At 32.5% G+C, this 11,007-nt stretch overlaps 1 non-coding gene across 1 annotated transcript; it reads left to right on the top strand.

Moving 5' to 3' along the window:
* Positions 1–767: 767 nt before the first annotated feature.
* Positions 768–874, top strand: LOC119047530 (U6 spliceosomal RNA). The gene has a single exon (XR_005082163.1). It is a non-coding gene; the product is annotated as a U6 spliceosomal RNA (small nuclear RNA).
* Positions 875–11,007: the final 10,133 nt, after the last annotated feature.

Here is an 11,007-nt window from a genome sequence, read left to right as displayed (position 1 = left end):
TTTCCCACCTGGCTTATTTCACTCAGCATAATGCTCTCCAATTCCATCCATGCTGTCACAAAGGGTAGGAGTTTCTTCTCTCTTTCTGCTATGTAGTACTCCATCATGTAAATGTACTACAGTTTTTTTATTCACTCATTTACTCGTGGGCGCTTAGGGTGCTTCCAGTGCTTGGCTGTTGTAAATTGTGCTGCTATGAGCATTGGGGGGCATAGGTTCTTTTGAACTGGTGTTTCAGGATTGTTAGGGTGTAATTTCAGCAGTGGAATTGCCAGGTCAAAAAACAGTTTTATTTTTAGTTTTTTTTAGGAAATTCCATACTGTATGATATCAGTTGTAGGTTTCTCATATATGGCCTTTATTATGTTGAAATATGCTCCCTCTACTCCCATTTTGTTGAGAGTTTTTCTCAGGAGTGGGTACAGTACTTTTCTTTGATAATGTTGATAGTTTTGAACAGTATTGGTTAGATACTTGATAGAATGTCTCTGGATCCTATAAGCTTGGAAATTGTAATGGAGGCTGGTATATATTAATGAAACCCAAATAAAGAACAAGAGTTCAAGTAAACTATGTTTGATTAAACATCAACATCACTAAGTAATAATGATAAACCAAGAACAGAAGAGACAATTGGAATGAGAATAATATACTGACAAAAGTTTGCTCATTAAGACTCCTTTTGTATCTGTTCAAATATCTCTCATTTCAGAAACATTACTCTACATTCAAAGAATATTATTCTGAGAATCAGAAAATCATGTTTTGTGCTCGCTTCAGCAGCGCATATACTAAAATTGGAAGGATACAGAGAAGATTAGCATGGCCCCTGCACAAGGATGACACGCAAATTTGTGAAGCGTTCCATATTTTTTGAATAGACACTTCTCCAAGGAGAACATACAGAATATCCAGAGACACATGAAGACATGCTCAATATCGTTAGCTATCAGAGAGATGCAAATTAAAACCACAATGAGATACTACTTTACACCGGTCAGGATGGCTATCATAAACAAAGCAACAAACAACTAATGTTGGAGAGGTTGTGGGGAAAAGGGGTCCTTAGTTCACTGGTGGTGGGATTGCAGACTGGTACTACTGTTATGGAAAACAGTATGAAATTTTCTCAGAAAAATAAAAATCAACTTGCCTTTTGACCCAGCAATTCCACTGCTAGGATTATATCCCAAGAATCCTAAAACATCAATTTCAAAGAACCTATGCACCACAATGTTCATAGCAGCACAATTTACAATAGCCAAGAGTTGGAAGCAACCTAGGTGCCCATCAGTAAATGAATGGATCAAAAATTGTGGTACATATACACAATGGAATTCTATGCAGCAGAGAGAAAGAAGGAGCTACTACCCTTTGCAACAACATGGATGGAACTGGAAAGCATTATGCTGAGTGAAATAGGCCAGGTGTTGAAAGACAAATACCATATGATCTCACCTTTAACAGGAAGCTAAAGAATAAAACAAACAAGCAAACAGAATAAAAACAAAGACGCTGAAATAGAGAACAAGGGGACAGCGACCAGAGGGGAGAGGGAAGGGAATTTAAGGGGGAAAAAGGGGAGGTTATTTGGAGGAACAAATATGAAGGACACAGGGACGAGAACTAAGGGGGGTGGAAATGGCAGGGAGGTGGGGAGCACGAGGCAGGGGAAGCTGAGATGGGAGAAATAGACAAAAAAACTGTACTTGAAAAATAACTAAATAAAATTATATTTAAAAAAAGAAAATCATGTTCTAAGTTCATGATTTCATTCATTTATCCTACTGCAAAATTAGACTATCATCCCAATGGTAACCAATCCATAAATTTTTAATATTTACAAAATTATTCCCAATAAGTTAAAAATTAACCTATTTTTGAGAATTTATTTTTTAAGATTGTAGAAATTAACAGATATTTGAGTGATGGCTCAAGCAGAAATTAAGCAAGAATGTGATACTTAAATATTAAATTCCCTGACTTTCAATAAATCCTGGGTCTTACCCAAAAGGATACTTAATTTATTCTTATGTTGGTAATAAAGTTTTATATTCCTAATTGGTTTAGTATTTTCCAGGTAAGAGACAGCTTTGCAGTACCTTGACTGACCTTTTTATGAAGAATGTTATTTGCCAATATTTTATCAGGCATGTTTTGTTGTCTGCACTGATTTCTCTTGATGTTCTGCCAGCCTGCAGTTAATGAAAATCAGCTCAACAACAACTGGATTCTTAGGCCACCGTGACAGCGCGAGCAGATCTATCAATCCAGACCACTTGTTAATAGGTACTCTTGCTTCCAAGGTTATCTGTTTGCTTTTATCACAGAACAAACAGCCTAGCACACATGTGTGCCTTTGAATGAGGTAAAATAGCATAGGTTCCAAACTGAAGACAATTAAACTACCAGGATTTTTCCGGGTCAGCTTACTGTCACTTTGATTAAAGGTCTTCTAATGTCTAAATCATGGATTTATGAATGTAGAAAATAAAATTGTAGTATCTTGATTGGTAGAAATGAGACACATCTGCAAGATCCTGCACTCATTATGTTATTTAAGACTGATCTGGAAAACTTATAAATAGCACTGTGAAATACTCATTCTTTACTGATCATTGCATAAAGAAGCCAACATAGCAATTCTTATGTTGTAATGCCAAACACAAAGATGTCTGTAAAACATTTTTTAATGTTTTGAAAAAAACTATAAATATTCAGAGAATTGTTAATTGTTTCTATTTTCTGACATGTCATCATAGCACATTTTATTATCTGAGGAATATAGGAAAATGATGCTCAAATTTTGTTCAATATCTGTTCCACTCCTAAGAAGGAAACATCTGAAGCATAAAAGAAACTTCAATTAAAAACCTAAAAGATTCATTTCACTTTGGGGATGTTCTATAATTTTCTTGGTTAATTTTGCACATATTTTTAACCATTCCTGAGAACAACTACCCATTAGGTTGCAAAGTGTCAGATTGCATTACAACAATGACCTACTTTCAAGATTTCATTGGTGTTTTAATAACAAAACCTTTTTATTCAGTTCAAACTGATCTGTTTTATGCTAAATTTTATTTCATTATTCCAATGATAATTAAAATGAAAAGGTACTACTTTATGACACAAATCAAAACTTTGACATTGGGTGGCAATTGGAAAAACTATCCATCTTAGCGAAGGTTTATTTAAACATTCTAATTAAAATCAGATTGCATTTTTTAACCTACTAGTACAATGTATTTTCTTTTAAAACACATATATCTCGGTGTCTTTCTATAATTTAATAATATTAGATCGATCATTTATTTTTTGTGCTTATTTATTTGTAATATGAATAGTTGGGTTTATGAGGATTATGTATTTAAAATTCTATTGGTACTAGACTTACAATTTTTACATGTATATTCCTAGATGCCACCAAAATATAGACATTCTAAAACAAGGAAAATAAATTTGAGTAGCATTTCCTATTATAGTCAGCATGGTCTATCAAAGGAAAAAAATATCCAAGTATATCAAGGGACTCCTTTACCTTCATTGCTAAGATACATTATAGCTTTTACTTCTCCAGAAGGTAGAGGACAGCAAAACCCAGCAGGATTTTCGAGACACATTCAGATATCAGAAATGCATTTCTAAAACTTTGTCCCCCTTCTCTCCAGAATAAAATTCTCTTGAATTTTATTTCATCTCTTTCTTAACATCTAAATAACTTTCTTTTTTCTTCCAAAGTATTTGAATATCACTTTTTCGAGTTCTATTCAATAAATACTCCTAAATATTCAACTATGCTGGTTCCATTTTATATTCATTTCCATGTTAAACTTGCTTAAAATGAGACCGTAATCACTTTATTTGATTTATTTTAGTAGACATACTAAAGTTGACTCCTGAAAAATATCTTTCCTTGTACCTTGCTCCATAGGCAAAAGCAAATTGGGATCATATCTACATAGTTTTGAAAAGAGCAATTTTATTTTTATCACATGATAGAGAAAATTTGATACAGAAGGCTAAAAATTAAAAACCTTTATCATGTTTATGTATTTCTATCTAGCCTTTTATATGTATTTGGGAAACAAATATGATTCCATATGAGTTAATGACTAATGATATTGTTTGGTCTTTATGTTAATTAAACTCATAAATACCTTGCCATATTCTTCTACAAAAACTTCTACCATTGTCACAGCTTCAGTCACAATTTATTTTCCCCAAGTCTTTGTTGCTCTAACCACCGTTTTTGTTTTCTGATATAATAACTTTAAAATGACTTCTGGCCAACTCTACTAGAAATTGAAACATTTTTTAAATAAATTTTTAGTTTATTTTTATTGTTTCCTGTGCATCACAATTTTTTTAACTGTAGTATTCTTTTTTTTTAATTGTTGTTTAGCCACAGTTGTCTGCATTTTCCTCCCACCAATCCTCCCCAGCCCAGCCACTTTCACCTCCTTCCCCTGATTCCACTACCCCTTGTTTTGTTTTTTTTTTTCATGAGTCCTTTATAGTTGGTCCTGAAAACCCTTTATCCTTTCTCCCCCATTATTCCCTCCTACCTCCCCTCTGGTTACTGTTGGATTTTTGTTAATTCCAATGTCTCTAGTTATATTTTGCTTGCTTCTTTATTTTGTTGATTAAGTTTCGCTTAAAGGTGAGACCACATGGTATTTGTCTCTCATCTCCTGGCTTATTTCACTTAGCATAATGCTCTCAGAATCCACTCATGCTGTCACAAAGGGTAGGAGCTCCTTCTTTCTTTCTGCTGTGTAGTGTTCCATCGTGTAAATAACTGTATTCTTAACCCTATGCTTTCATTTAGAAAACTCATTGTTTCTACTTCAAAACTAAGCATTGAAGTCATTACCTCCGAAAGGACTTTTGTCATTTCTTTCTGCTCCATTCCCTTTTTTTCTGAGTTCTAATCTCAATGAAGAGATTCTGTTCACAATTTTATAGCACCTGACACTTTTATATCCTTATAGAATGCTATAAAATTAATGAAGGCTACCATCATGTTTGACATAATAACCCTACTGTCTATAGAACCAAGCATAGTGCATGGGATTTTCACTTCTCAATATTTTATAATTTTCAGTCATTTCCAGGTAAATTTGCACAAGATAAATAAAAAATCCCAAAGAAGGTAAGGTAGCTCATACTATTAATGTTTTATTATAGTAGAGTGTGAGTGAAATTGAATTCTCATACTCTAAACCTGAACACAGTTTTTTCCTGTGATCTAATAGAAAATATTATATTGATTAGAATTTAAAAGCTGTATAACAAGAACAATATATTTTATAATTGATGATTGTGACCAAGTTACATATTTAAATACATTTTGTTATTAATATTTACCAACATAATAGCTGAGATCTGTGTGGGCTCCAGGGATTTATTCCCTTTTATGGCCCCACATTTCATTGCGATTTTAAAACAAAGTGGTATGGGATGATACAAATGCAGTTTTACTGATTAATTTCCATCATTCTCTTTGTATAACAGAGATAAAAATGGATAGCAATAAAGCCTTACTTCTGTAACTTCTTCCCCTTAGTAAAATTAAAAATTCTGAGAGTAATCTTAGGCAATCTGTTCAATAGAGCTCTCAATGAGTCTAATGAACATTCAGTCATTCTGTAACTTCCTGAAACATTAATAAGAATTATTTGTCTAAATAAAATATAGAAGATACACCTGATCCTCAACTCTATAAAAATACAAAGATTAATATTTTAGAAAACATTTTTAACATATTTTATACTTGTCTTTGTATCAGATTGCACATAGATTCAAATCTGTGAACTGAAACTAAAATCCTTTCAGGTGCTTTTATTTGACGGGCTTCAGTTGTGATGGTAACAAGCTTACCATTTAAGCTAATGCATAAACAGAAGAAAAAGCTGTTTTCAAATTCATCTGTCATTTAGAAAAATAATTTTTTTTACCAAATGGTATTTTTCGGTTATTTCTACTTAAGGTGAAACTCCTTTGGAAATCATTAAAACAAAAATAGCCACTTCATTTTCCCCAGTCTCCTCCCATTTGAAATCCTGCTGTTGTAATTCAATTTATTCATGTTATTTTTCTTCTCACTCCTGTGGAGACTTCTAAACTATTACATTTTGCTTTGTGGAAGAAATATGAACCCATTTAGAATAATTTATTAATAAACAACTTGATCTAATTCTCTTACTTCACCATTTGTCATTATGTTTATAGTTTAAATCACTGAACCACAGTTAAATAATTAAATTAAAACATGGAAAATTTGTGGCATCATTAAAAATAATGACAAAAAAGAAAGAAAATGAATTGGCATATTTTTCCTCTATACAATGTATTAAACAAACTAATCACTCTTTGTAAATGGAAACTGAATTTATGAAGCATAAAAACAAAGAATAAAAGTTTACACTGATGAAGGGAGAAAATCAGGGAAATGAAACTATGCATAAATACATAAATATAAGAAATCATTGGTCTCATTACAGCAAAATGTGTGTATCTTTTCTCCCATAAATCTTCTTTCTAAAACTTTGATCATTATAGTTTTCTAAGTTATATTTCAAAATAAAGTGCGATGTGTTTAAAACTACGTGAAATAATTTTGCAGTTTCTTGATATTTTATTCCTTACATTTGATGAAACTTGCAACAAAGAAACACATATTATTCCACCTCATCCATTGTTTCATAGTTGGGAATCAATTTCATGTGGTATGAAATTTAGTAATTTGGCTTTGGATAATATTGATTTTCTTAACTTCTTATTTATTTTGTAACTTTTTTTTATCTTCACATCATACATAGTGTAAGATATATTCATAAATCCATCGATATAAAATCATATAAATAAAACTGTGACAAAATTATGTAAAATTCTTAATTTTCCCAATTATTTCTTTCTAAGTATCAAGACAACTAATTGTCTACTTCAACTAGAAAATAAACTGAACCAGAAAATACAATACAGTGAACTAGCAGAAAATCTGATGTCATCAGAAGACATGCACCATGTCTGGAATTGTCACCGATGACTTGTAGGGGGCAGACATACCGGAGGACTACAGAAAGTAGAAGGAAGTGGGCTAAAGCTCAAAGGTGAACAGAAATGTCCATTGAAGAACGCAGATGTGAAGACCAGTCTGACTGTTGTCAAAATGCCGTCTTAGAGACTAGTAGAAGGCAAGCTGGTCAGTTTTTGCTCAGCATCCACTAAAACTTTTGAGATTTATTAAATACTTTACATCATTATAAGAAAATAGTAGAAGATATGCCTAAAGATGTTAAGAATATGAGAGAAAATGTTTGTAGCTATTCAGTCATCCCCTGTGTATTTGTTATGAGAACCAAGATTGGCATGTCATTGAGAACAAGAATTAATTATTGGCAGATATATATCTGTAGTGGTTATATAACCACTAAACTATTGGCATGATATTATGAAAGATTTGTGTGAGTCTAAAAGGATGACCCAAACATGACTGTAGATCCTGTGTATGTCTCTGGTAGAATTAGGAGCACCTTAAATAAATAAATAATACATACAAGCAGCAGACTTTTAAGGAAGAAAATAAAAGATGAATTTAATTATAGATATGTTGGGTTTATAATAACAGAAGACTCAAAGTCCTTAGAATTTAGATCTAGTATATTTGGATGAACAACATAGCTATATTAATTGAACACAATTAATGCTTCTAGTAAATATAATAGATAAATTGTTATTTAAAATGAAGTTTCTTTACTTATGAAGTTTTGGATGATGGGTGGTGATAGTAACATACTTTTGAACAAGAATGCACTCTATTTAACTTATTTAGTTGTGCAAACTTAAAATATATGACAGATAAACAGGCCTTTGTTGATTGATGGGCACTGTTTCTAAGGCAAAAGGAAGAAACAGAGAAGAGGAAGGTTTCAACAGCCAGTCCAGAGAGAAATTTTCTGCCACAAAGGTCACAAATTTTGACCTTCTTTATATTATAGCACATGTAAACTAATTACTAAAATTCTTCATCACACCAAAAATATATTTTTGCCCATCTGACAAAAAATAGGCATAATTTTGATTGACTTACAAAAAATAGCATCAATAATTACCTGGCCCTTTCTGCTACAAAATCCCTTTTTGAAAAATCAGGTGACTACCCTTGAGTACAAGGATTACTGGTACCAATAATTAGCTAATCAAATGCAACCCTATCATGCAACATGAGCAATAATATCTATTGATATTATAAAATATTTTCTATTACATGATATATACTTGCATGATTTGAGACAAGACATTCACACTAGATGGCTATTGTTTAGTGGGATGTTGTCATTTTTTTTTTCATTTGACCATCTAAGGGCAAAGAGGTCAGTGCCCAGGACTAAACAGTTGGGTATTGCATGTTTTAAAAGTTGTTGCAGCACACTGGCATGCCGACTGCAGCACATCAGTTGAAAATTGCTGTTCTATCATATTGCTCAAGATAGTAATTTTCCATTGTGTTCAAGCTATATGACTCAACATTACCCAACTATCTCTATTTATGTATTTAATAAAATCATATGCAATGCTTACTCTGAGTCAGACACTGCTTGAAACGCCTTACAAATAATTTAAATGTCCTGCAATATTATGAAGTAGGTATTACTTATCTCCTCTTTCAGTTAAGGGAATTGAACAGAGAAAGGTGAAGTAACAACTCTGAGTCATACAACTGCTTAGAAGTGCATACCTTTAGCTCTTGAGTCTTCCCCCTTAATCAAAACACTGTGCTGCCTCTATATTTGTAGGACTTAAAGTGTCTCTATCACCCCCAGAAGGCACATCATTAACTCTTCTCTGCTTACTTTGCACAAATGCAAAAAAAAAGTACTGGTATTCAAATTAGGTTCCATTCTATTAGGGACTTTCCTGCTTTCCATGCAGAATTACAATGTATATATTCCAAAAACTGGATATTTGAATATTTTTTCACTGAATTAAGGCTAAGCTGTTTCAGGTAATACACTCATTAACCCTTGTTTATTGTTTACTTAGATTTTTCCTAAAATTAGATATATGCAATAAATTAATGTGTGATGCTTTGAATTGGAAAGGAAAGAGAGGTTTGTAGTCTAGAAAGTGATGTGCTATTGGGAAAGGAGGAATCAAGTTGATAAAATAACATGATTAATTCTTTGTAGGAGATGGAATGTAAATGAGAGATAAGAAATTCATCCACCCCAATAAATCTTAGGGCTCTGAGAAAATAAGAATGGTTTTAGATCCCCCGGGCCTTGACCTTGGAAGGACAGAAAACAACAGAGCAACTATTCCAAGTAATAGCAAAGGAGAAGGAACAAGTCAATCGTGACCTTCCTTCCTTCCTCCCAAAGTTTTCCAACAAATCAGGTCTGAGCTCAGGAGCAAAGAAGTTTTAATTGGATAATAAGTCAGTGTTTTAATATCAATAGGACCAGATTCTTTTACTGTCTTAAAATGAAATTGTTCATTAAAAGTTGTGACAAGAGAAACTAAGGAATATCCCTAGGACTGTAATCAAAGATAAAGAAAGGAGATAGTACAGAAGCGATAGTGACAAAATAATACTTTTTTCAAAAATTCAGTAGGCAGTTGTCACCAGCATACGATAGACATCAAAGTGCTTCAAACTGAACAACAAAGCAGAAAACTGTATGCTAATTTTACTTATAAAGATGCTTATACTTTATTATAATATCTAAGAATAGAATACAAAAGCACATTAAAAGAGTATTAAACTATGATAAAGATCAACTTATATGAATGTGAAGTGGTACAGTTTTAGAAAGTTCATAATGAAATTTGTCATATTAAATATTCAGATGATCCTTATCATGGATATATTTTATTTAAAAAGGGTTCATGATAAAACAGTTAAAAAGGAATGGATATTTGGCTATGCCTTTAGACTGATCTAGTTATCAATCTGTTAAGCCATTGCTTGCATCATGCTTAATGGAGACATATGGCAAGAATTTCTCCATTAATAGCAGTTCTCTGAAAGTATTTATTAATACAATTAGAGAAAACAAAGCAAAATAAACAAACAACAACAGAAATAAATCCTGAGAAGGTAACAATTAGAAAAAAAGAGCAAAAATAAGTATTTATTTGAAGATGCTATGATTGTATTCCTTGAACCTTCAAATCTATTAATAAACAATTATAAAATATCATTTAATAAAATGTTAATTTACTAAATTATTGTAGTAAAATAAATATTTCTGCTGACCAAATAAATAATTCTTGATAAAATATTGGATGTAAATATACTATTTAAAATAAATAGTAGACAAATAAAAAGTAGAAAAACAATTAAATTCCTGAGAGAATGGTTAAGAAGTGTTTAGTGCCTATGTAAGAAATACTTTAAACCCTAATCAAGACTCCTGATATAACCTGAATAAGTAAAAAGCTGTACACCTTTTCCATATCATATTAGATTCCCCCTCCCCTCAAAAAGATTTACACACCGCTCCTGTATCCAAGACGTTCTCGCTTTTGACAATAAGATGCAGGAAGGTTCTATGTGTCATTTCAGGACCGTGCACCATTGCTCCTTCTTTCTTGGAGCCCTACCTTGCCACTAGAAAAACAACCTGGGCCAGCCTGGTGCAGGATTAGACACCATGGAGAATAGAGAGGGGCTATTCCAAATGAGTCTGTCTGTATCTGTCAGAATTATCTGAGACAAACAGGACAGACTGGTTTTAAGGAATGGTCTCACATGGTTGCGGGGCTGTGAAAGCAGAACTCCATAAGGCACCTGACTGTAAACATCTGTGAGTCTAGCTGAGAGCAAAAGCACCTCCAAGCTGAGCCTGACTTGTGCTCTCAATTTGTAAATTGGAGTGGTATACTAAGATACTCACTTTTGGGTGATTTGTTACATGCAAAAGCTGTGACTCAAATAAATACATATAAAAATACTTCACTCTAAATTGACCTATAAGTTAAGGCACTGGTAAAATACCA

This window comes from Artibeus jamaicensis, unplaced genomic scaffold, assembly GCF_021234435.1.
Source record: "Artibeus jamaicensis isolate MK-2021 breed Jamaican fruit bat unplaced genomic scaffold, CSHL_Jam_final contig_373, whole genome shotgun sequence".
Classification (NCBI taxonomy): Eukaryota; Metazoa; Chordata; class Mammalia; order Chiroptera; family Phyllostomidae; genus Artibeus; species Artibeus jamaicensis.
Note: the sequence above shows the minus strand (reverse complement) of the source record. Positions and strands in the feature narration are given on the sequence as shown.